General features: G+C 43.3%; 1 protein-coding gene and 1 long non-coding RNA gene across 6 annotated transcripts in view; one reads left to right on the forward strand and one right to left on the reverse strand.

Annotated features, from left to right (window-relative positions):
- Positions 1 to 27977, forward strand: part of LOC117512537 (metabotropic glutamate receptor 7-like) — a 343778-nt gene that overhangs the window by 114095 nt on the left and 201706 nt on the right. The gene's annotated exons all lie outside the window — the stretch shown is intronic.
- LOC117512539 lies at positions 9208 to 27851 on the reverse strand. The gene is made up of 3 exons (XR_004561322.1): positions 27738 to 27851; positions 26414 to 26417; positions 9208 to 9218 (listed from the first exon to the last, which is right to left on the reverse strand). It is a non-coding gene; the product is annotated as an uncharacterized LOC117512539 (long non-coding RNA).

Here is a 27977-nt window from a genome sequence, read left to right on the forward strand (position 1 = left end):
GATATGCTTCCTTATAAACACAGTTTGGCCACTTTGGCGTGTCAGTGTCAGTTTGAAACAGTTTCTGTATCAGCTTCTGTATCGGGGGTGGTGATGGTCTAGTGGTTAAGGCGTTGGGCTGGAGACCAGAAGATCCTCGGTTCAAATCCGCGCCTGACTGGAAAATCACTAAGGGCCCTTGGGCAAGGTCTTTAATCCCCTATTGCTCCCGGTGTGTAGTGAGCACCGGCGTGAATGTGAGGCATTATTTGTAAAGCAGATGGAAAAGCGCTATATAAATGCAGTCCATTTATTTACCATTCACGTGACTTTCACAAAGCGATACGTGCATTGACACGGGGCTTCGTTCTATGAGCATGACGCATGTGCCGATGCATCGGTGTTGCTGGACCGATCACTACTGTCCTTCTCTCATCTCCTGTCTTTTAGTTGTTGTGTTTTCCTTTATCTCACACTTTAGCCTTTCTTGAGTTACACTTTAATTTTCAGTCATTGTCCCTTTTTACTGAGTTAGTTTTTGGTTCCCATTTCGTTTGGTAATTATCTATGGTTTGTTTTAGTGTGCTACTCACCCCAGGACTGTTTGTGGTTTGATATTTCATTCTGTCTGTCAGTCCTGTGTGTTTCTAGACATGGCCATGTCACTTGGTGTTCCCTCACAGGTGTGTCTCATCACAGTCACCACACCTGTCTCTGGTCTTCTCGTTACATGTCACTATTTACGTTTTTCACTGTTCTGCCCTCACTTTGCTGGGTTATTCCAGTTTGTCCTGCACCTGTTAATAGTTGCTAGTTCTCTGTTTGCTTATCTTACCTTGTCCTGGTGCTGCTGCCAACTCTCTTCCTGTGTTCCTGTTCATTTGCTTGCCTCTACTGGTGGTTGGCTCTCACTGCGGTATTGTATCACTTCCTGTTCCGGAGCACAGCGGTGTTTTTCTGTATCTGTTAGCTGTTTAATCTGCGCAGTTAGATTGATCTAGTTATCTAGATTACGATTTGTTTCCCAGTGTAATCTTTACGTGCCTTAACTAAAGCACTCCTTCTGCTGAATCACCTCTAAATTATTCACTTTGCGTGTTTTTAGGAATCCGCTAGGTTAGCGTAGCTACTAGCTCTTAGCCGATTTAGCATGGCGGCTTCTCCTGTCTCTCCCGCACTTTTCTGCTCTGGGTGTGAAATGTTTAGTTATTCCTCGGCCTCCTTTAGCAGTAATGGTACTTGTAATAAGTGTAGCTTATTCGTAGCTTTGGAGGCCAGGCTGGGCGAATTGGAGACTCGGCTCCGCACCGTGGAAAATTCTACAGCTAGCCAGGCCCCTGTAGTCGGTGCGGACCAAGGTAGCTTAGCCGCCGTTAGTTCCCCCCTGGCAGATCCCAAGCAGGCTGACTGGGTGACTGTGAGGAGGAAGCGTAGTTCTAAACAGAAGCCCCGTGTACACCGCCAACCCGTTCACATTTCTAACCGTTTTTCCCCACTCGACGACACACCCGCCGAGGATCAAACTCTGGTTATTGGCGACTCTATTTTGAGAAATGTGAAGTTAGCGACACCAGCAACCATAGTCAATTGTCTTCCGGGGGCCAGAGCAGGCGACATTGAAGGAAATTTGAAACTGCTGGCTAAGGCTAAGCGTAAATTTGGTAAGATTGTAATTCACGTCGGCAGTAATGACACCCGGTTACGCCAATCGGAGGTCACTAAAATTTACATTAAATCGGTGTGTAACTTTGCAAAAACAATGTCGGACTCTGTAGTTTTCTCTGGGCCCCTCCCCAATCGGACCGGGAGTGACATGTTTAGCCGCATGTTCTCGTTGAATTGCTGGCTGTCTGAGTGGTGTCCAAAAAATGAGGTGGGCTTCATAGATAATTGGCAAAGCTTCTGGGGAAAACCTGGTCTTGTTAGGAGAGACGGCATCCATCCCACTTTGGATGGAGCAGCTCTCATTTCTAGAAATCTGGCCAATTTTCTTAAATCCTCCAAACCGTGACTATCCAGGGTTGGGACCAGGAAGCAGAGTTGTAGTCTTACACACCTCTCTGCAGCTTCTCTCCCCCTGCCATCCCCTCATTACCCCATCCTCGTAGAGACGGTGCCTGCTCCCAGACCACCAACAACCAGCAAAAATCTATTTAAGCATAAAAATTCAAAAAGAAAAAATAATATAGCACCTTCAACTGCACCACAGACTAAAACAGTTAAATGTGGTCTATTAAACATTAGGTCTCTCTCTTCTAAGTCCCTGTTGGTAAATGATATAATAATTGATCAACATATTGATTTATTCTGCCTTACAGAAACCTGGTTACAGCAGGATGAATATGTTAGTTTAAATGAGTCAACACCCCCGAGTCACACTAACTGTCAGAATGCTCGTAGCATGGGCCGAGGAGGAGGATTAGCAGCAATCTTCCATTCCAGCTTATTAATTAATCAAAAACCCAGACAGAGCTTTAATTCATTTGAAAGCTTGTCTCTTAGTCTTGTCCATCCAAATTGGAAGTCCCAAAAAACAGTTTTATTTGTTATTATCTATCGTCCACCTGGTCGTTACTGTGAGTTTCTCTGTGAATTTTCAGACCTTTTGTCTGACTTAGTGCTTAGCTCAGATAAGATAATTATAGTGGGCGATTTTAACATCCACACAGATGCTGAGAATGACAGCCTCAACACTGCATTTAATCTATTATTAGACTCTATTGGCTTTGCTCAAAAAGTAAATGAGTCCACCCACCACTTTAATCATATCTTACATCTTGTTCTGACTTATGGTATGGAAATAGAAGACTTAACAGTATTCCCTGAAAACTCCCTTCTGTCTGATCATTTCTTAATAACATTTACATTTACTCTGATGGACTACCCAGCAGTGGGGAATAAGTTTCATTACACTAGAAGTCTTTCAGAAAGCGCTGTAACTAGGTTTAAGGATATGATTCCTTCTTTATGTTCTCTAATGCCATATACCAACACAGTGCAGAGTAGCTACCTAAACTCTGTAAGGGAGATAGAGTATCTCGTCAATAGTTTTACATCCTCATTGAAGACAACTTTGGATGCTGTAGCTCCTCTGAAAAAGAGAGCTTTAAATCAGAAGTGCCTGACTCCGTGGTATAACTCACAAACTCGCAGCTTAAAGCAGATAACCCGTAAGTTGGAGAGGAAATGGCGTCTCACTAATTTAGAAGATCTTCACTTAGCCTGGAAAAAGAGTCTGTTGCTCTATAAAAAAGCCCTCCGTAAAGCTAGGACATCTTTCTACTCATCACTAATTGAAGAAAATAAGAACAACCCCAGGTTTCTTTTCAGCACTGTAGCCAGGCTGACAAAGAGTCAGAGCTCTATTGAGCTGAGTATTCCATTAACTTTAACTAGTAATGACTTCATGACTTTCTTTGCTAACAAAATTTTAACTATTAGAGAAAAAATTACTCATAACCATCCCAAAGACGTATCGTTATCTTTGGCTGCTTTCAGTGATGCCGGTATTTGGTTAGACTCTTTCTCTCCGATTGTTCTGTCTGAGTTATTTTCATTAGTTACTTCATCCAAACCATCAACATGTTTATTAGACCCCATTCCTACCAGGCTGCTCAAGGAAGCCCTACCATTATTTAATGCTTTGATCTTAAATATGATCAATCTATCTTTGTTAGTTGGCTATGTACCACAGGCTTTTAAGGTGGCAGTAATTAAACCATTACTTAAAAAGCCATCACTTGACCCAGCTATCTTAGCTAATTATAGGCCAATCTCCAACCTTCCTTTTCTCTCAAAAATTCTTGAAAGGGTAGTTGTAAAACAGCTAACTGATCATCTGCAGAGGAATGGTCTATTTGAAGAATTTTTAGAATTAGTCAGGTTTTAGAATTCATCATAGTACAGAAACAGCATTAGTGAAGGTTACAAATGATCTTCTTATGGCCTCGGACAGTGGACTCGTCTCTGTGCTTGTTCTGTTGGACCTCAGTGCTGCTTTTGATACTGTTGACCATAAATTTTATTACAGAGATTAGAGCATGCCATAGGTATTAAAGGCACTGCGCTGCGGTGGTTTGAATCATATTTGTCTAATAGATTACAATTTGTTCATGTAAATGGGGAATCTTCTTCACAGACTAAAGTTAATTATGGAGTTCCACAAGGTTCTGTGCTAGGACCAATTTTATTCACTTTATACATGCTTCCCTTAGGCAGTATTATTAGACGGTATTGCTTAAATTTTCATTGTTACGCAGATGATACCCAGCTTTATCTATCCATGAAGCCAGAGGACACACACCAATTAGCTAAACTGCAGGATTGTCTTACAGACATAAAGACATGGATGACCTCTAATTTCCTGCTTTTAAACTCAGATAAAACTGAAGTTATTGTACTTGGCCCCACAAATCTTAGAAACATGGTGTCTAACCAGATCCTTACTCTGGATGGCATTACCCTGACCTCTAGTAATACTGTGAGAAATCTTGGAGTCATTTTTGATCAGGATATGTCATTCAAAGCGCATATTAAACAAATATGTAGGATTGCTTTTTTGCATTTACGCAATATCTCTAAAATCAGAAAGGTCTTGTCTCAGAGTGATGCTGAAAAACTAATTCATGCATTTATTTCCTCTAGGCTGGACTATTGTAATTCATTATTATCAGGTTGTCCTAAAAGTTCCCTAAAAAGCCTTCAGTTAATTCAAAATGCTGCAGCTAGAGTACTGACGGGGACTAGAAGGAGAGAGCATATCTCACCCATATTGGCCTCTCTTCATTGGCTTCCTGTTAATTCTAGAATAGAATTTAAAATTCTTCTTCTTACTTATAAGGTTTTGAATAATCAGGTCCCATCTTATCTTAGGAACCTCGTAGTACCATATCACCCCAATAGAGTGCTTCGCTCTCAGACTGCAGGCTTACTTGTAGTTCCTAGGGTTTGTAAGAGTAGAATGGGAGGCAGAGCCTTCAGCTTTCAGGCTCCTCTCCTGTGGAACCAGCTCCCAATTCAGATCAGGGAGACAGACACCCTCTCTACTTTTAAGATTAGGCTTAAAACTTTCCTTTTTGCTAAAGCTTATAGTTAGGGCTGGATCAGGTGACCCTGAACCATCCCTTAGTTATGCTGCTATAGACGTAGACTGCTGGGGGGTTCCCATGATGCACTGTTTCTTTCTCTTTTTGCTCTGTATGCACCACTCTGCATTTAATCATTAGTGATCGATCTCTGCTCCCCTCCACAGCATGTCTTTTTCCTGGTTCTCTCCCTCAGCCCCAACCAGTCCCAGCAGAAGACTGCCCCTCCCTGAGCCTGGTTCTGCTGGAGGTTTCTTCCTGTTAAAAGGGAGTTTTTCCTTCCCACTGTAGCCAAGTGCTTGCTCACAGGGGGTCGTTTTGACCGTTGGGGTTTTACATAATTATTGTATGGCCTTGCCTTACAATATAAAGCGCCTTGGGGCAACTGTTTGTTGTGATTTGGCGCTATATAAAAAAATTGATTGATTGATTGATTGATTTGGACTGTTCATCTGTTTTGGATGCATTGTATTTCAAGTTCTGCACTCAGCTTGTTCCACGATAAATAAATTATTAATATTTTCTACTTCTGTCTGGTCCCTGTCTGCAGCTTTGGGTTCAGTCCTTTGGAAAACATGACAGATGGTGTGTAAATGTAAATGTAAAATAAACAAATGGAACACAAGCATCATTATACAAATGGCTATATTGAAAACTACATTATGTTGGACTTAGTGACAACTCACAGTTTAGTGACATCTCATAGGCAAAGGAGATTCATGCTTCCTTGCCTTCTCTTGTGATAAGCAAGAATGATCCTCCATTTAACAAAAATGAGGGCTTTCAAGTGTGTTTGCCTGCACTAGCAACCAGTAGACACTGGATAGGGGAGAAACCACTGATACGTCTTCTTTATTCTTCAGTTTTCCACATGCACTACAAAATGCAAAAGGTATAAGGAGTAAGTATGTCCCTTTGTGCAACTGTGCCCCCACACGGTGGTCGGTTGACGTGTAGAGCTTATTCTAAGCCTGTAAAGACACATGAATTAATTGTTGCAGGTAATTATGCACGAATGAACAAATGGTTATTAGTGCTATATTCTGTTCCTGTTGATAAACCCTCCTAAATCATAGATATTGTAGGATTAAGATAATCTAATATTTAAAAAGTCCAAGAGTAAAGGTAAACTTGTTACAGTAATAGTACTTCTTGTCACATATGTTTACACCAGTGCAATAAACTGGTGACCAAAGGTTTTTTTTTTCCAGTAAATCTGCAGGATAGGTGGTAAAAGTGACAGATGGTCACATGAGCCTTTTTTCATATTTACTTTTTAGCTGTTTGCTGCCCTTTATAGTAAAAATATTCAGTGACTATGCAGTAACTCAGTCGGTAGCTAACCGAAGGATTGGTGGGTTTGATACCCGAGTGCAACCGACTATCAACAATTGTTCTTGAGCACAACATTGAACCTTTAAACTGCTCAGCCTCAGGTCACAGTTCCCCTTTTGAGAATCTCACAAATGTATTTTGAAGTCATACAAGAAAAAGATAGCAAGAAGCACGGGCATCAGACAGTTTCTTTTTGATTTTTAAAACAAAATGAATGAATAAATAAATAAATATAACAAACTAAAAAAAAAAGAATTTCAATCCAGTTTATTTATATAGCACTAAATCACAACATAGCTCATTTCAAGAAGCTTCACAAGAGCAGGGTCCAAAAGTACAGACCCAACTCAGTTGAGTGACCATCCAAGAAGCACATTTGCTTTGTGTTGCTTTATGTACTGGATTACTAAACCCAGTTTTTTCCCAAATTTTTCCAAATAAAAGAGTCATTCATTGACTTGCTGAATTTAGCCTTCAAACGTGTGTTTGGAAGTGTTGCACTTGTCGAGATGTTGACTTATCTCAGCAGTGACATTCATGTCTCTGGGTCCTCGTCCTCTGAGATCAAGAGGTGCCTGGGAGGAGCTTATGGAGTCATGAGGTCGCTGGACAGGGACATTTGATGGTTCCATTATCTTTGCAGGAGAATGGAGGTCCAAGTCCTGAGAGTCCCAGTGATTCCTGTATTACTGTATGGTTATGAGACTTGGATTCTAACTAGTGATGTAAGGTGATGACTAAATGTCTTTGTTACTAGAGCTCCTCAGAGGATCCTTGGGTACCACTGGAATGTCTTATAAAAGGAAAAGCTACTTTCACACACTCAAATGAGGGGCATCACTTGCATTATGAGGCAGCATCAGCTAGAACATTTTGGCCATGTGGTGCATTTCTCGAAGCACGATCCAGTATGTAGGTGCCTCAATGTTGATGACACCTGCTCCTGTACGTAGAAGACCAAAGGGACGTCTCTGTTTCACATGACTGCGGCAGATAGATTGTTCATTTTGAGAGGTGGATATGCATCACTTGTATGAGCAAGTGGTTGCCATCAATGACTCAAGATAATTCTGCACTGTGGTGGATGGGGCGATGTACAAATGAAAAGTTCAGATGCAAAACCCAGTATCTCCAAAACCATAAATTGCATGTAGTTCGCTGTCAAGGAGACCATCAGTGTGAAAAATATGAAAGAATTTGAACAAACTGTTTTCATTTGATTGATGAAAGTCTGTACATTTCCAAATATGCTTTCCTTTAAATCTCCATTTTCAACTGCATTTTTCTCCATTAAAAAAAAAAAAAAGAAAAAAAACTTACTGGGTTTTGCATCTGAACTCTTCAAATGTGCATGTTTATGAGTTAAAAAATTATGAGGATAAAATTATGAGGGAATACAGTAAATTGGAAGTAAAGTGAATGGAGCTGTTGAAATGTAAGACAGACAGGTCAGTGTTAATGATGTTTATTTGATGTTTGGTGAGTGATGAGGTGATGGTGTTGGGCAAGAAATGGTGGAAGAATATGATATAATATAATATGATTGACTGAGTGATTGAATGATTGATTGCCAATGCAAGGCACTAGCTAGCACATACTCCCAAATCTGACTTTGGCTTGTTAGTGCATATTTTTGTCATTTTTTAAGGGTAAGTTAATATACCACATTTATGAGTAACAAAACAATAAACTCAACTTCAAAGCTCAGAATTTTAATTTGTATGATTTTTTTAGTCATTCAAAAGGTTCTTTCTTTTTTAAATTGCCAGGACAAATTTCACAAACTGACAGACATATTAAACATACTTACTGTTTTGTTTGTTTGCTTATTAGTGGAATTATTAAAAAACATTGAAACATTTTTCATAATACTGAGAGTAGAAATCAAAAATAATAAAGCAAGATGGCCTAGATCTGTATATGGGTGGGACGAGCATCACAACATATTTTGTGCCTACCAGATGCACACACCCTAATAGGTGCCTTTCTAATGTTGCTGATGGAAATTGAATTCTGTGGTACAAGCTTATTCATTATACAGTTTTATAGTGTTTATAAGAAACCGACTTCCACCCAGCAGCAGAGCTGCAAATAAATCTTCTGGCCAAGGATGCTTATGTGAGCAAATATTCATTTCATTATGATCTTGAATTTAAATTTCAAATCATATCTCAAAGATTGCGGAGCTGTTTGTGCATGAGTGCATTTGTGTGTGCATGTCAATGTACTGGTGTCACGAGGACAATCTGTGCATTGGCGTCCGTCCACAGACAGCACGGGGTTATACTCAGGCCTGTCACAACCCACTGTCATTTCTGCCGTCACTGTGGAGATTGTTGCAAAAAAGCAGAGTAGAGTTGACTTGATGTCAAGACATATGTCGAGGCTAATCATGCAGCAAATCGAGGTGCAGGGATTTCTGCAACAGGAGCCGCCTGGCTGCCCTTACTCCAGTGAAAGCTCAACCCCTCACACAGTTTGCAATGATGTTACTTGGGGATAAAAGAGATAACAAATCCAGAGTGAACAACACACTATAGATTTCTGCCACTGCATTTTGACACATGATTCAAAGCTGGTGCTGTTTTCTTGAGAAAAGCTCTGCATTTGAAGGATGGCTTTGTTTTCTTGTTCTTCATCTTAAGTTTTTGTTTAAGAACTCTGCTGGGCTGTTGTGCCCTTGTGTTTTCTGTAGAGACAGCACATCTTTTCATATCAGCAGACTTTCTTCTTTCACATGGCAGGGATAGATGGTTGCCATTACTCGAGCTCAGACTCATGTTGTGCCATATGCTGCCTATTTTTCTTCAAATAACATTTCTCTTTGTGCAGAACATGCGACAAAAAAGGTAGCAAAGATCGTAAGAGCACAGTGAGCTGTATCTACGGATAATCCTGTCAGCTATTCTGCAAACTCACCTATGTACACATTAGTAAGGAAAGGCTGCAGCTGGATATAATAGGCAGCATTTTCAGTGTGCACCTGCAAGCATGCATAGTGGAAATATGCTTTATTATACAGCAATGACTGCATTAGCGGTGCCTGTGGTGCTGGTAGGTCACTGCATATGAAAATGCAATATAATTTCCATCATACCAGTGACTGCATTCGAGCTCTCTGTGATGCTGTTGGCCACCACAAAAGACAATGCAATGCCATGGTTGTCTGTTATATACTGTAGAATGCATTAGCAGTCTCCATGGTGCTGGCATGTGGCTATATGTGAAAATGCATCATAATGGCTCTGTTATATACAACTGATTGTATGTGAGAGCTGTCCATAGTGCTGACAAGTGGCTGTACATGAAAATGTAACAATGGCTGGCACTTATATACTACTGAGTGCACTGGATTTGTTTGCTAAACAAGGAACTAAATACAATAATGACCGTCTGTTGAATACTACCAACAGACACACTATTGCCTGTGAGTTGTCTGTGGTTTTGGTAGGTGGCTACACAACAAAATGCAACATGATATACTACTGACTGATGTACGAGGTTTGTCGAAAAAGTAACGGACCTTTTTATTTTTTTCAAAAACTATATGGATTTGAATCACGTGTGATTGCATCCCAAGCTTGAACCTTTGTGCGCATGCATGAGTTTTTTCACGCCTGTCGGTTGCATCATTCGCCTGTGGGCAGGCTTTGAGTGAGCACTGGTCCACCCCCCTCGTCGGATTTTTATTGTCAGGGAAATGGCTGAGAGACTGCCGCTTTGCTCCATGAAATTTTTTTCAGAAACTGTTAGAGACAGCCAGTTGGAAACCATTCAAAAGATTCAGATGGATTTCAGTGAAGATTCTGTTGGCGTCACACGGATTAAGGAGTGTTAAAACCTTTTTAAAGACGGCCCACAGCGGCGGAGGGCGCGCGGTGCACCGAGTGGCCATCGACAGGCTGGAACGACCACATCATTTCCAAACTGAACGCTGTGTTGATCCGGGACATCGTGTGACTGCCACAGAAATGGCAAGAGAGCTGGACATTGCACTTTTGTGGCACATTCCATTGTTACAGGAGATTTTGTAATGAAAGACGTGCGGAGGATTTCGCGCGTCGGCACGGAGCCGCTCATGGCGCACAACAAAAAAAAAACACCTCCGTGTTGGAAGTCTCACAGGACATGTTGTGGCATGTCCAGCTGTTACACAATTTCTCGGATACTCACTCAACTGAAAAGCCATCGAAAGCTGTCTGAATCTTCTGAATGGTTTCCAACACGGAGGTGTTTTTTTTGTTGTGCGCAATGAGCGGCTCCGTGCTGACGCGCGAAATCCTCCGCACGTCTTTCATTACAAAATCTCCTGTAACAGTGGAATGTGCGCCGCGTGCCCTCCGCCGCTGTGGGCCGTCTTTAAAAAGGTTTTAACACTCCTTAATCCATGTGACGCCCACAGAATCTTCACCGAAATCCATTTGAATCTTTCGAATGGTTTCCAACTGGCTGTCTCTAACAGTTTCTGAAAAAAATTTCATGGAGCAAAGCGGCAGTCTCTCAGCCATTTCACTGACAATAAAAATCCGACGAGGGAGTGGACCAGTGCTCACTCAAAGCCTGCCGAAAGGCGAATGATGCAACCGACAGGCGTGAAAAAACTCACACATGCGCACGAAGGTTCAAGCTTAGCTGATGCAATCACACGTGATTCAAATCCATATAGTTTTTGAAAAAAATAAAAAGGTCCGTTACTTTTTGGACAGACCTCGTAGAGCTGTAATTAGTGGTGCTAGACTACCACACAAGAAAACGCAACACTACCGCTGTCTGTTATTTGCTGTACAGTATTTAATGCATGGTCCATGGTTGGACAAGTGTGCAACTTCCAGTTGTGAGAATTGACATCAGTTTGTATGACATCATTGCAGAAGTGCCAAAAACCTGAAGTTCCTTAAATGACCATTTGAGGCAGATTTTCAAAAAGAGAGTCACTCCCCTTAAATACCCAATGTTACACCAGAAATAAACATGTACACAGCATTGACAGCTGTACGGGGTGGGGTGAATTTTTATATCATTCCATATTTAATCTATTTCAAGCCATAAAGATAAGAATAAATATGGATGTGGTTGCTTTGGGTGCCAGCTAATGTGCAATAGTGGCAACTAGCTGCATTGGACTAGACAGTATATATGTAGTTTCTGAGCACTATTTTATTACTAATATCTATGATAATGCAGCTTACTGTGAGGTTAATAGTACTAATGGGACATCTAATAAGTCACTGTTCCAGTATTTTCAACTGAGTAAAATTTCATTTGTATGTTAGCCCTACTAGCACAAATTAGCAGGCATTGATAGTTTGTTGATGTTAGCTATATTTATGATTATAGAGGCAACATGTCAATTGTAGATGTCAATACCTGTATCAAAACCACCAGATATACGAACAACTGCCCAGTCCCCCAAAACTATGCGTTAATAAAACACCTGAACCCAGGTTATTTCATTTGTTAGCCTTAGTTAGCTTGGTAACTTAGAGCTAAGTGAGAGTGTTTGTGCTTCTTCTATCTTGTCATGCCAGTCTTGCTCACGTTCTATATCTTTACCCGTATAGGAGTTAACCGGTGATTCAGCGGATTCAGGCATAACCAAGATGGCAACATCTAGAACACAACTAATGACATTTGATCTGTTTATAGTGCTGGGTGGTTGCTGCACTTGATAATGCACAGAAAAGCCAAGTCTGTACTATTAATTTCATGAGGCTTTGTCACCTATTGGGAACATATCTAAACTTTACATGACCTTGCTTAATCATCTGTCCTCTTAATCACCCTGTCATTTAAGGTCAGGAAGATTACTACCATCTTCAGGACAATTTCACATATTTTTTAAATTTCTTTTTGTAGAACCTTCTTCTTTATACTTCAGCCACAGAATTGTATTCAGGGAGGCCGTAGCATTTGGTGGTGCTAAATCAATAAAACACTGTTTTCCTCCCATCGATCTCCGTCTGTCCAGATACATTTAAGAGCAAGGAAGACGATTACCCTTAGCAATCCTTACTTTGATCTATAGTGCAAGTGGCAAGTGCTAGACATCAGCTTTTGGGTAATTGTAATACTAAAGTGGGACATCATTAATCATTCTGTCTTCGCCTGAATTCAACTTTATATATAACAAGTGTTTATTTATTGTTGTCAAAGCAGGTAGTTTTCCCCATCATATCATCTTAGTGTGCCCTAGTCAGGTCTGTTATTTTTAATTATTTATTTATTTATTTATATATTGGTGGTGGTAGTGATGGACGTTTATGTTTTTAATATATTTATTTATTTGGAGAGCAGCTTGTCTGTAGATATTTGGAAACATAAAAATAATCTAATAAAAAAAGATCTCATTTAGATTACAGATAAAAAACAATCAAAGTGAGAACTATGGTACATTTCATTTCAAATTGTCTCTCTACTCTACAAACTGAATTATAGTGGTGAAATAAACATTAATATAACTAAGGCAAAGTCTTGGATCAAACATTGACGTAGGTTGCTATGTATAATATACTATGTCAACTGCATGTGATACACCATAGTTCAAAATTGCTTGGGTGTATGAAGGTCTTTAGATGAAGGAACTTTAAATAGACTGACACAATTTGTTAATGATAAACTATTGCAGGCTTTAATGGTACACACATGGGTTTATTAAAGGTATTCATGAAAATATCATTTCTAAGTAGAATATCAAGAACAGAAACATCTGTATTCTCAAGATCGATAGATTTATTGAATGATCAATGTAATTTACAACAATAATATGTTTGTCGCCGACATGAAAGGAAACGTAAACTCACTGATAAAATACAGCTGGGAAGATAGACTGTGGAAAAACTAATGATTGATGTGTATAAATTAATTTAAACCATAGCCTAATCCTACTTCTTCCCCCCACCCTAACCACAACCACCCGACCCCCGCTTCACTTTTAATTTCGTGCAGCCATCACAGAATGAATTAGAATGAATTTGTGCTGCTGTGACGAAAATGAGGCACTTTTTGTCACAATATCACGAACCAATAGATTAATGTATATTTCGTGCTGCTGAATCATGACTTGCCGTGAGACTGGGTTGGGATTTTTACAGGCTTTCTCATAAATCAAAATATGTCAATTGATTCTGTCTATTAAGTTGCTGAAAGCTACAGTCCTCATGCGGCATAAATTCACACACACAACAAATATAAAGTCTTACCTGTTAGTTGTAGTGGATTTATCAACACGTGCTGCAGAAAACGATGTCTGAAAACAATTAAATCCTTGTTGTGGATGAAGAAAAGTCCCTCTGGCACTTTGCGCTACAGTTGCGCCTCCTGTTACATCAGTCAGCCAAGCCTTCTCTTTCCCCGATCCCCACTGTCTCTGTCTTTGCGCTACGAGTTGAAAACATCACAGCGCCTTAACGTCTCATTTACCACAGACACCAGGTGATCCTGGCTGTACAATGACATTATCTCATGATGCACAAAGAAAAAAAAAGTTAAAATTACTGGTACTCAGTTTTGTGGGTGGAGCGGAAAAGTTGCGAGACACCATGCATGCACTGGATGATGTGCGCGCCAGAAAAACAGCATTTAGTCTACAACCCCAATTCCAATGAAGTTGGGACGTTGTATAAAATGTACATAAAACAGAATACAATGATTTGCAAATCCTCTTCAACCTATATTCAATTGAATACACCACAAAGACAAGATATTTAATTGAATATAGGTTGAAAAGGATTTTCAAATCATTGTATTCTGTTTTTATTTACATTTTACACAACGTCCCAACTTCAATGGAATTGGGGTTGTATGTATTTCGATAAAAGTTAAAAAATCTTTCTGTCTAACCAGAGGTCTCAAATTCATTACAGAAAGGGCAGAGAGGGTGCAGGTTTTCTTTCCAACCACCCACTCCACCAGGTGATTTCGCTGATTAACTGATTCCCCCTGCTCAAAGTGATACTAATCAGTGAAATCACCTGGTGGAGTGGGTGGTTGGAAAGAAATCCTGCACCCTCTGGGCCCTTTCTGGAATGAATTTGAGACCTCTAACACCTTTGCCTCTTCTATACTGAAGGGCGACACTGGCGGAGTGTTGAACCTCTGTGCCCATGTGATGTCACACATCGCTGTTATAGCAGACGGCATGGCAGCCTGTGGTAGCTTTAGACCAGCCATACAAAAACGCTCATACCTTTAACATAAATGATCACACATGCCTAGAACTTTTCATATGGGCTTTCAATACATGTGGCCTGCGGAGGGAGAGCACACTTGCATGACATGTATTTACAGACATGATCACATGGGGGCCGGACAGCCATGCCTGAGCGCACACAGCCGGGCTGCAGCGGCCGCACACAGCGCATGTCAGCAGGCTGCTCCATGCGAAATAGACCATCAGATCATGCAGTAGGTGATCTTAATGTCCAGCCTGACGTGTGATTGTAGTGCAGTGGTAAAGTTTCCATCTGTTAATTAAATCTTTTGTAAATTGCAGGTTCGACTCCCATGAGTGGTATTTATTTTTTATTTAACCAGGGTTATTTCACCACAGGGTTCTGCATTGCGTCAGCTTTTATTTATTATTTATACTGTATCAATCGAGTGATATCCACTAATTATACAGCTGGTTTTTATTTGATTTTTCTCCACATCAGTGGTGCAATGTGCTGCTCGCACTGTGTTCGTGCACGATGGTTCGTGGTTCCCCATTTCGTGTTTGGTTTGCAGATTTTCTGTGTCTTTCGTGTTATGTGTGAAGGGGCCCATACCCATGTACTGGATGGAAGTTTGGGCACTGTTTGTGCTCCTTGTTCATTCATTAATTTTCTGAACCCACTTATTTCAATTAAAGCTCACGGGGATGACAGACGAGGTACATCCTGGATAGGAAACCAGTCTATCTGCCTCTTGAGCTTACCCATAAATTCGCAATATCAAAGTTTGTTTATTTTTATTTATTGTTAATACTTTATTTTGCCTTCAAATGAAGAGATAGAAAACAAATGCAAGTATATAAAAGTCACATATATAAAAACCACATTTAAAATTCCAACATTGCAAATAATGCATCAGCTAAAATTATTATTGACATTTTGTATTTTAGAACAGAGAAAGTATGCTGAATTCATATACATAACATTTTATTTTAGAACTTTCCAGTTTATCACCATGTTTTCACTGCTTCTGTCTCTGAAATGATCGTAACAGTGTTTTTCTTGCCATCATACTTTGCACATAGAACATTTTCAGTACATTTGTTGTTCACAAATTTGTAGATTTCTAACACTTAAGCTTTGTTATCCTTAAAATAGTCCAATACAAAGTTAATGTTGAACAGAGTGGACAATTAAATGATAAAGTGTCTTAATGAGATACCGGGAAGTTCCATCAGTCTGTCACATTATTAATAACATTTGTTCTGAGAAAATAATTAAAAAGTGATTGATAGCCGTTGATATCATACCCCTTCCTACTGTCAATTCATCATCAGCGTGTTGTTGAAAGATTTTATTGCACTGATACCACTCTGGAAGTTAATCACTCAGTCATGACCAAAGTGGAAAAACTAAACTTTGCAGCTTGTACCTGATTATGCAATTGTGAAAAAAAAAGCTCAGAATATTTCCACTGAATTAATTTATGCTGTGTAGAATGAAACTACTGTGGCATTGCCACATTAAACTTAATTTTTGGCCCATTAGCTGCTGGAGATAAAAACACAAAGGTGACAGATTTGAAACTGTGGTGGATTATGTGGCCAGCATCTGTAATTTCAAAGGCTTTAATTCCATTCTGCATTTTCTTTCAGCCACCTTTGTTACATGGAGGGCAAAGTGGTAATTAAAAGCACTGGCTGAAAATGTGCATGTTTGTACTGCAAAGGAGGAGGCAATTCCTCAGGAATAAAGTCTGAGTGGAGAAATCCTATCAAGAAGCTCAGAGGCTGGGACAAAGCAAAAAGACATCAGCATCTTAAACAGTTTCCTGCAGCAAAATGCTCCAGAGAGAGACGAACGTTCAAGCAGCTTTCCACCTGAGGCCAGGCAAAGACAGGATGTGATTCAACAAACTACAACACCTTTTGACTGCGCGGTATTACAAGGACGCCGCCGACAGATCTGCCATCAAATGCTCTCAGTCGATGCTACGCTTTGCTTTACTTTTTCTTTTTGTATATTTGGAAAGTCTTTTTAAATGGAATGCAGTACAGCTGTTGCTTTTCCATTACTTTGCTGTGCTCCCAATTTGCCTCAGTACACTCAATTTAAGCAGCGATGAAGTGGTTTTACTCATCACATGTAGTAGTGTTCCATCCTATGAATTTGTTGAGTGTGTTGCTGATTTTCTCTTAGCTTATTTTGGAAATTTTTGTGTCATCTCCACTTTAAGCTCTCGCTCTCAGCCCATTTGTCGGCGCTGAGCTTTCGAGCCTGTTTGAGTTGTGGGTCAAAGTCATAAGTCTCACTTTGCGAGTTGGCGCAATCCCATCATGGAGCCGCTGTGTCCTCATTCCTGTCTCCCAGGTGTCCATCTGCTCGTGATCACTAACAGAAATGGATGGCGTTAGATTGCAGGCCTTAGATTTGACTGTGTGGTGGTTGAACAGGAATGATGTATGTTCCTGCAGGTGGTGACCGGGAGCCACTTTGATTCCACACAAAAATCACTGCACTTTCTAAACAGGGTGAGCATATTAGAGCTCCTGATGAGATGTGCTGGACTTTGTAAATGGACTGCATTTATATCGCGCTTTTCCATCTGCAAAGCGCTTTACAAGTAATGCCTCATATTCACCCCAGTGTGAGGGTGCTGTCATACAAGGCGCTCACTATACACTGGGAGCAATAGGGGATTAAAGACCTTGCCCAAGGGCCCTTAGTGATTTTCCAGTCAGGATGGGCTTTGAACCGAGGATCTTCTGGTCTCAAGCCCAATGCCTTATCCAATGGACCAAAATTTCTTTCACATTTGACAGTGTTATGTAGGATGGTATCCTTTATTGATCGGCAAAGTTTGATCCGGATCTCATCCAGATTACAGATTTTGTGGCCATTTGAATTTAACATTGAAAACCCCATTTAATGTATATTTTATATCTTAATCAAACATGCCCCAATCACTCTCATATTTGAAAGTGAGGTGCAGACTGGCACTCACTATCACCTGACAAAGGTTGATCTGGATCTGATCCAGATTACAGATTTTGTGGCCATTTAAATTTAACATTGAAAATGTTGGGAAAGTGTAGTGACACGGACCCACAACAGGGGGCGTAAATGAACGGTCAATAGATGAGCCAAAAGGTAACAATTTATTGTTGTGAATGTGCACAACGAAATACAGACAATCACAGAATTTGATATCAGTCAATATACAGAGGTGACATGTGGGCAGGCTCGAGGATAGAAGACGTCTGTCCAGAGAAGAGTCGGGTCCCACACGATTTCCACTGCCAACGGATCTGAAGTACGCCGGAGTCGCCAAGTCCTGAGTCCCCAGGTGGCCACCGTCTCCAGCTGTCAGATCTGGTACTGCTGGCAGGAGGCAGAAAAACAGTTAAGGGTGAGTGTGAGAAAACACAGCCAGTAAACAGTCAGCAATACAAGTCTCTCCTTTTTTCTGGTGGGAAAAACACCTCCACCTCTGAAACAAGAACACAGTTATGCAGAGTCTGAGTCACTACTTATCAGAGTTCGGAGTGAGGAGTGAAAGGAGTCACTCCTCCACCATCCTTGAACCCAGCCTCCAGCTTCAAGTAGCGAGAATCAGGACACCTGCAAACAGTTCAGAAGAGAATCACGTGCGTTGGGCACCAAACACGGCTGAGAGTATTACCTACAGGGTAGTCAATATCTCGGCAGTGAGGTAGAGAAGCTGCCCGGCTTATATGATGGTGGTGGTTGATGAGTGACAGCTGGTGTTGATGATGAATGACAGCTGCCACTCCCGGTTGCTCCTGGGGCTGATGCATCCTCTCGTGCCTGAAGCCCGCACTTCAGGCAGGGCGCCCTCTGGTGGTGGCCAGCAGTACCTCCTCTTCAGTGGCCCACACAACAGGACCCCCCCCCTCAACGGGCGCCAGGTTTGTCGGGATGACAGGTGTAGAAGTCGGCCAGGAGGGGCGGATCCAAGATGAAGCTCCTCTTCACCCAGGAGCGTTCTTCGGGACCATAACCCTCCCAGTCCACCAGATACTGGAACCCCCGGCCTTTCCGACGGACGTCCAGGAGTCTGCGTACCATCCATGCAGGCTCCCTGTCAATGATCCGGGCAGGAGGCGGCACCAGTCCGGGGATGCAGAGGGGTGAAGTGTGGTGTGGCTTGAGGCGTGACACGTAGAAGACCGGGTGGATCCGCAGTGAAGCTGGGAGTTGAAGCTTCACTGCGGCAGGACTGAGGACCTTGAGGATCTTGAATGGTCCGATGTAACGGTCTTTCAATTTGGGGGAGTCCACCTGTAAGGGAATGTCCTTAGTGGAAAGCCACACCTCCTGCCCAGGCTGATATGCAGGGGCCGGGGATCGCTGGCGGTCTGCATGGGCCTGGGCCCTCGTCCAGGCCTTCAGCAGGGCAGAACGGACAGTGCACCACACCTGACGACATCTGCGAAGATGGGCCTGGACCGAGGGCACACCGACCTCTCCCTCCACCACAGGAAACAATGGAGGCTGGTACCCCAAACATACTTCAAACGGGGATTGGCCGGTGGCTGAAGACACTTGACTGTTATGGGCGTACTTGATCCAGGCCAGATGGTCACTCCAAGCCACCGGGTGCGCGGAGGTCACACAGCGGAGGGCCTGTTCCAGTTCTTGATTCGCCCGCTCTGCCTGTCCATTGGTCTGTGGATGATACCCGGACGAGAGGCTCACGGTGGCCCCCAGTTCCCTGCAGAAACTCCTCCAGACTTGAGAGCAGAACTGAGGACCACGATCCGAGACAATGTCAGTAGGTATCCCATGCAGACGCACGACATGGTGGACCAGGAGGTCTGCTGTCTCCTGGGCCGTTGGGAGCTTCAGGAGGGCCACGAAGTGGGCCGCCTTGGAGAACCGGTCCACTATCGTGAGGATGGTAGTATTGCCCTGGGATGGTGGGAGACCCGTGACGAAGTCCAGGCTGATGTGGGACCAGGGGCGATGTGGCACAGGTAACGGCTGGAGGAGTGCTTGTGTCTTCCTGTGGTCTGCCTTGCCCCTGGCGCAGGTGGTACAGGCCTGGACATATTCCCAGACGTCGGCTTCCATAGACGCCCACCAGAAGCGCTGCCGGACCACTGCCATGGTTCTTCGCACCCCTGGGTAACAGGAGAGCTTGGAACCATGACAGAAGTCCAGAACAGCAGCCCTGGCCTCTGGTGGGATGTACAGTTTGTTTTGCGGGCCAGTTCCCGGGTCTGGGTTCCGTGTCAGGGCCTCCCGGACGGTCTTCTCCACGTCCCAGGTGAGGGTGGCCACGACAGTGGACTCGAGGATGATGGTTTCCGTTGGATCTGACAGCTCGGGTTTGACTTCCTCTTCGTGAACCCGGGACAAGTCGTCGGATCGTTGGTTCTTGGTCCAGGGGCGGTAGGTGATCTGGAAGTCAAAACGCCCAAAGAACAATGACCAGTGGGCTTGCCTGGGGTTCAGACGATTGGCGGTCCGGATGTACTCCAGGTTCCGATGATCCGTGAAAACCATAAATGGCACCACAGCTCCCTCCAACAGATGTCTCCACTCCTCAAGAGCCTCTTTCACCGCAAGGAGCTCACGATTGCCCACGTCATAGTTTCGCTCAGCCGGGGTCAACCTGCGGGAGAAATAGGCACAGGGGTGGAGAACCTTATCGCACTCCCTGCTCTGGGACAGCACGGCTCCTATCCCTGAGTCAGAGGTGTCCACTTCAACAATAAACTGGCGGTTTGGATCGGGCTGCACCAGAACTGGCGCAGTCGAGAACCGGCGCTTCAACTCCCTAAACGCGGCTTCGCACCGATCCGACCAGGTGAAGGGGACCTTAGAGGAGGTCAGGGCTGTCAGGGGGCCAACAACCTGACTGTAGCCCTTAATAAACCTCCTGTAGAAATTTGCAAAGCCGAGGACCTGTTGCAGCTTCCTACAGCTTGTTGGTTGGGGCCAATCTCTCACTGCCGCAACCTTGGCCGGATCAGGGGCGACGGAGTTGGAGGAGATTATGAACCCCAGGAAGGACAAAGAAGTGCGGTGGAACTCGCACTTCTCGCCCTTCACAAACAGCCGGTTCTCCAACAACCGCTGCAGGACCTGACATACATGCTTAACATGAGTCTCAGGATCCGGGGAAAAGATGAGGATATCGTCCAGGTATACGAAGACGAATCGGTGCAGGAAGTCCCGCAAGACATCATTTACCAAGGCTTGGAACGTCGCGGGGCGTTAGTGAGGCCGAACGGCATGACCAGGTACTCAAAGTGACCTAACGGGGTGTTAAATGCCGTCTTCCATTCATCTCCCTTCCGGATCCGAACCAGGTGATAAGCATTCCTAAGATCCAGTTTGGTGAAAATCTTGGCTCCATGCAGGGGCGTGAACACTGAATCCAGCAGCGGCAACGGGTATCGATTGTGAACCATGATCTCGTTCAGCCCTCTGTAGTCAGTGCATGGACGGAGTCCGCCGTCTTTCTTACCCACAAAAAAGAAACCAGCACCCATCGGGGAGGTGGCGTTTCGGATCAACCCGGCAGCTAATGAGTCCCGGATGTAGGTTTCCATTGATTCGCGCTCTGGACGTGAGAGGTTGTACAGCCTGCTGGACGGGTACTCAACGCCCGGGATCAAATCAATGGCGCAATCATACGGACGGTGCGGGAGTGAGTGCCAGATCTTTGCTGAAGACGTCAGCAAGATCATGGTACTCCTCAGGCACCGTCGTCAGATTGGGGGGAACTTTAACCTCCTCGTTAGCAGTCAAACCGGGGGGAACCGAGGATCCCAAACACTCCCGGTGGCAGGTTTCGCTCCACTGAGCCACAACCCCAGACGGCCAATCAATCCGGGGATTGTGTTTTATCATCCACGGGAAGCCCAAGATTATGCGGGAGGTAGAAGGCGTCACATAAAATTCAATCTCCTCCCGATGATTCCCAGACACTACCAGAGTTACAGGTAGTGTCTTGTGTGTGATTAAAGGGAGAAGGGTGCCATCTAGCGCCTGCACCTTCAATGGTGAAGGGAGCGCCACTAGAGGGAGCCCTACTTCCCTTGTCCATCTGCTGTCCAGCAGATTCCCTTCTGACCCCGTGTCCACCAGTGCTGGGGCTTGAAGGGTTAGATCCCCACTCAGGATCTTAACTGGGAGATGTGCAGAAATACGTGTGTGTCCCACGTGAATTTCTTGGCCCACCCTTAGCCCAGTTTCTAAGGGCGGCATTGGTGTTTAACCGCTTGGGGCAGTCTCTCTGCTGATGCTCGCTTGAGCCGCAGATAAAGCACTCCCCACGGGCCAGTCTCCTCTGTCTGTTAGAAGCTCTTAATTTTGCCCTGCTCGTGTCCATAGCATCATCAGCAGGGAGAGCTGTTGCCACACAGAGCGCTGAGGCTGTGGAGCGTGGGGAGGGCGGAACCTTTTCAGACCCGGAAGGGAGAGGGATGGCGCGTGCCCGGCCACGTCCTTCGTCTCTCTCCCGACGGCGTTCTTCTAACTGATTGTCTAATCGTATAACTAGATCAATAAGCCCTTCCAAATCCCGCGGCTCATGCTTAGCCACCAGGTGCTCCTTCAGGACCGACGACAGTCCGTTTATGAAGGCGGCGCGGAGCGCAGTCGTATTACAGCCGGACCTCGCAGCCGCAATGCGGAAGTCGACTGCATACTCAGCTGTGCTCCTACGTCTCATAGACAGCAACACTGTTGAAGCGGTCTCGCCTCTATTTGGGTGATCAAAGACTGTTCTGAACTCCCTCACAAACCCAGTATATGTTGCTAGGAGCCGTGAATTCTGCTTCCATAGTGCCGTAGCCCAGGCGCGTGCCTCACCTCGAAGCAAATTAATTACATAAGCCACCCGACTGGAGTCTGACGTGTACATCACGGGACGCTGTGCAAAGACGAGCGAACACTGCATCAAGAAGTCTGCGCACGTCTCCACACAGCCTCCGTACGATTCCGGGGGACTTATGTATGCTTCTGGGGATGGTGGGGGGGGGGGGGGGGGGGTCGTTGAATGACCATTGGAACATCTATATTTGGCACCAGGACAGCAGGAGGAGGAGCTGCAGCAGCGCCCTGTGTGCGCGCTTCCACCTGTGCGGTGAGAGCCTCCATCCTGCGATTGAGAATGACGTTCTGCTCGGTCATTAGATCCGACCGAGCAGTGAAGGCGGTGAGGATTTGCTGCAACTCATCTACCACGCCTCCCGCTGGCGCCTGTGCACCCTGCTCTTCCATTGGTTGTTCAACAGATGGTTGACGCCCCTCGGAATCCATGACGCTGGCCGAGATATCCTGTTGGGAAAGTGTAGTGACACGGACCCACAATGGTGGGCGTAAATGAACGGTCAATAGATGAGCCAAAAGGTAACAATTTAATGTTGTGAATGTGCACAACGAAATACAATCACATTATTTGATATCAGTCAATATACAGAGGTGACGTGTGGGCAGGCTTGAGGATAGAAGACGTCTGTCCAGAGAAGAGTCGGGTCCCACACGATTTCCACTGCCAACGGATCTGAAGTACGCCGGAGTCGCCAAGTCCTGAGTCCCCAGGTGGCCACCGTCTCCAGCTGTCAGATCTGGTACTGCTGCCAGGAGGCAGAAAAACAGTTAAGGGTGAGTGTGAGAAAACACACCCAGTAAACAGTCAGCAATACGAGTCTCTCCTTTTTTCTGGTGGGAAAAACACCTCCACCTCCGAAACAAGAACACAGTTATGCAGAGTCTGAGTCACTACTTATCAGAGTTCGGAGTGAGGAGTGAAAGGCATCACTCCTCCCCCATCCGCGAACCCAGCCTCCAGCTTCAAGTAGCGAGAATCAGGACACCTGCAAACAGTTCAGAAGAGAATCACGTGCGTTGGGCACCAAACACGGCTGAGAATATTACCTACAGGGTAGTCGATATCTCGGCAGTGAGGTGGAGAAGCTGCCCGGCTTATATGGTGGTGGTGGTTGATGAGTGACAGCTGGCGTTGATGATGAGTGACAGCTGCCACTCCCGGTTGCTCCTGGGGCGGATGCGCCCTCTCGTGTCTGAAGCCCGCACTTCAGGCAGGGCGCCCTCTGAATCTGATCTGGATTGTGGATTTTGTGGACATTTGAAATTATTATTGAAAAGCCCATTTGGTCTACATTTTGCATTATGCCTCAATCAAAAGTGCTCCAATCACTCTTATGTGACAATGAGATGCAAACGGGCACTCTCAATGAATAGACTAAGTTTGATTGGCATCTGATCCGTATTGTGGATTTAGTAGATATTTGATATTAACATTAAAAAGCCCTTTTGATTTATGTTTTGTATTATATTTTAGCTTATGAAAAGCCACTTCTAACATGACTTTGACCTTGAAATTTTTTCCAAGGTAAAAATTTGTGGAATTGGAAACTAGCGTTGGTGCAGGTTTACACTCTACATGCACGGTGCTCTCGATCACTTGAAAATGCTCAAAACAGTAAACTAGCCAAAGGCTTTGTAAATTTCAACCCCAAATCAGAAAACCTGTGACGGCAGTAAAAAAAACTGATTCTTACATAATTTTGACTTTTTTTTTCATTGCAGACTTCATATTAGGTAATTAGGAAAACAAAAATTACATGATTATTATTTCAAACAGTTGATGTCAACAGGTGACTTGAATAATTATTTGGTGAATTATGAGTCTTTGAGGAGCACCGATGTTCAGAGAATCTCCAGTTTTTCAACAAATGCATGAGAAAATTATTGAAATGTTTAAAAACAATGATACCCAAAGAGAGACTGGAAGGTATTTCCATAAATTTTCTCTCTCTCTACAGTGCAAATCAAAGAATCTGGAAGAATTTCCAGATTTTGACTTCTGATCACATGGCCCTTCATTGTGAATCATCATTCAATCACTGATACAAACACACGGGCAAGGGATTTGTTTCAGAAACCTTCATCAAGCACTACAATACGAAGTTACATTCACAAATGCCTTTTAAAACTTTACTGTGCAAATAAAGAAGCCTTACGTTAAGGCCCCTTCACACATAACACAAAGTTGGGCGAAAAAAGCAGGAACCAGATGAAAAACCAAAACAAAAAACCTTTGCGATCAGCTCACAGAACAAAGTGTCACTCTCTCTTCCTTTGTTCTGTTATTATTGATTTTATGTATTTGTTATGTAATTATGTATGTAATTATTGTAGTATTTATTTATTTGTCCTGGCTATGTTCTCTGTGTTTTTAATGTAACATATCGTGTGCACTGAGCCGCTGTCATTTCCAGCTGACAATGACTTGCTGGCTTGCGATCAGCTGAGATGTGCCGTGTGTCCACAGCGCTATATGCAAAGCAATCACACATGAATGAGTTCATGCCTTTCCACATGTTTTATATATTTTCTGCTCTTTCTGTCTGTCAGGTGGACTACAATTTATGTGGTGGCAGGTTCATTGGCCTGGCCGAAGTTCACACCGTGCTGTGTGTGCTCAGATGTGGCTGGCTGGTCTACATGTGATCTTGTCCATACGTAATTATCAGCATGTCATGAGAGCATGAGAGCCCACCCACACATGTGCATTGCGTGGAGTGTGGTTCATGTTCTTCATGGCATGACATATGTTCTCCAGCTAAGTTGTGAGTACACAATGGTCAGCTGTTCCAGCTGGACATTACAACCATTCAGATGCGCACTGCGCTGGGTAGCAATCATACTCCAGCGACCTCAGCCACACCTGACAGTGTTGGTTCATGGTGGGGGGAGGCGCCACACACTCGCACTCCACATGTATTGCGGGGGACATACTTGCATGACATATGTGTTGCTTGGTAAAAGCACACTTGTGGGGAACTTAGACATTGTGGGGTCATTTGCACAGCCAGCTCGAATGTGGTTGCCTGCCCTCTACTCTCGTGCCAGCTGCGCGAATAGCCCCGCCTTTTCTAAGTGCCCCGTGAATGGTGTTGGATGTTCGTGGGTGGCAGCTAGACTCTGGCCGCACGGCACAGGCCAGGTACTTGCCGTCTTTTGGCCACTGGTATGAAGGCTGCCTCAATTGCGCCATTTGGCCATGGTGTGACATGGGCGATGATTTCGTGTTGCATATTGTGCTCTGGCACGATATGTCCGACCTGCGTATGGCATGCCGTGTGAATGCTGCGAGCACAATCAGCTGACAATGCGGCCTCATTTTGACCACCGTTCAAATGGGCTACTGGCGCAAGTGGCACGTGAATGTAGAGTGTATGTGCTGTGTGTGAATGGTTGTGGCAACAACTGTTCAAGGCAGCTCCAATTTTTTATGAGTGGCATGCGATTTCTTCTTTGTGTGCCAGTCGGCTTCAGTCATGTCATGTGTGAAGGGGCCTTTAACCTTGTCCAGGAGCGATTTGATTTATCTGGGCTCAGAGACCTCTGGGTTGGACCATCACACAGTGGAAATTTGTACTGTGCTCAAACAAATCAGTATTCCAGATTTTTTTTTTTTTTTTTTTTTTTTTTTTGGAAGAAACTGTTGTCTTCCCTTGTGCTCTGGATGAACGACCAAAAGCACCATCCAGACTGCAATCAGCAACAGGTCCAAAAGCCGGGTTGTGTCAGTGTTCTGGAAAAAGATCATTTCCACTTCTTTGAAGGCAGTATTCTTTAATGGAGGAAAGTAAAATGATGCAACATGTGGGCTTGAACCCAACATAAGCTGGGTTCAAGACATCTTTTCCAGGGATGTCCATGCATTTTTCAAGAAGACAATGCAAAATCACATTCTGCTGCCGAAGAATTGAGTACAGGTACTGGAATGGCCTATCTGCAGTCCTGACCTGTCTCCAATAAAGAATATGTGGGGAATTTTGAAATGAAAAATGCAACAACGACCCTGTTGCATACCAAGAAGTGTTTGTACGAAGAATGGGACAAAACAACACGTGAATGCTTCATTGCATGGTATGCTCAACAACATTTTCTTGGTTGTGATTTTTTTTGTTCCCTTTTGAAATACATAAAACAATAAATGAAACATTATTTCAGAAAATGATAAATTTTTTGACATAATTAAATGAAACAGTTCCTTTCAAATATAGTCCAGCATTTTGAAATGCTTGACACAACAAAGGGTGCATTTGCTTCAAAAAAGTTATTCACTTTCTCAAAATTCTCAAATAAGTAAATGAGAGAATAGTTTTACAAAATAAAATGCCAAAATAAAAACAGAATGAAAAATAATTTATGCTTGACACATTATGATATTGACATGTAGTGAACAGCAGGTTTGCCTCAGAATACATTCCTGGCTACACCACAGAGATTTACTTATGATTTATGAGCTAATGCAACTCAGGTGATCCAGTTTACATGGTTAATTAGAGATTTTCTGCCCTTGATAAAACTTACACAGTATTTTGGGTAATAAGAACACCTGCAGTCCATTCGAGGGGTGGCTGAATGTAACAAAAATGATGAACTTGCATATTTGCAAATAGCATACTGAGTTGTACTTAGTTACCTGTTTTCACATTCAGTGATTGTAAAGCAGGAACATACAAAGGTTTAGCTTTCATTATGATGTATGATCAATTATTGCATTTTTATTTTCAAAGCATTAATAAGTGCTGAAGTAGTCATGTTTAGTTTGGTTACAATGGAGTTAATATTTTTAAACATTTAAACTACATCCTGTGTTACTCAAGTAAAACCATCATTTTCCAACAATGTGTGGAACAAAATACACATTTTATTGTTTCACACCTTTGAATGTGAAACTACAAATGATAGTGGTTCCAGCCAGTTAATATGCACCAGCAGACACTTACTTGCTTTGGACAAACAAACTTCACCATGTTTTTTATGATATAGCGTTTATGAAACATATCATGAGAAAAAAAAATTATATAGCTAAGTGATCTGTATCTGTACGGTATTTAACTCTTTATTAGTCAACTCAACTATTTGGTAGAGAGAATATCGATATCTAAATTAAAGCTTCACAAAAATGACAAAATTAAATTTGTACTGAAGCATTATAATGTAGGTTTATTTTTGTAAAATGTTGCAAAATTACAGGTGATTTCAACAAAGACAACATATTTACCTGGGGAGGAATCCAAAATGGATATTTTATTTTCCTTCAAACATCATTGTGCAGACAAAATGCTGGAGGAAATATGTGTGCGCATGCGTGTTATGTCACCTGACCCACTTACATGATGTGCATTCCTGGGGCGTGCATGCTAACATTCGTAAGATGCCTTGTAAATCACTTCAGAGGTGTTATCTGGTTTCAAAAACAGCATATTTATATTTAAAACTGTTTATTTCTTGCTAGCTATTACAAAATATGAAAAACATTAAATTTATACAAAAATAAGCTGTTTCAAAGTGGTTGCCACCATCTTGCAGACTGCACTCTACTGGTGGTTGGCTCTCACTGCGGTATTGT

This window comes from Thalassophryne amazonica, chromosome 6 (genome assembly GCF_902500255.1).
Source record: "Thalassophryne amazonica chromosome 6, fThaAma1.1, whole genome shotgun sequence".
Classification (NCBI taxonomy): Eukaryota; Metazoa; Chordata; class Actinopteri; order Batrachoidiformes; family Batrachoididae; genus Thalassophryne; species Thalassophryne amazonica.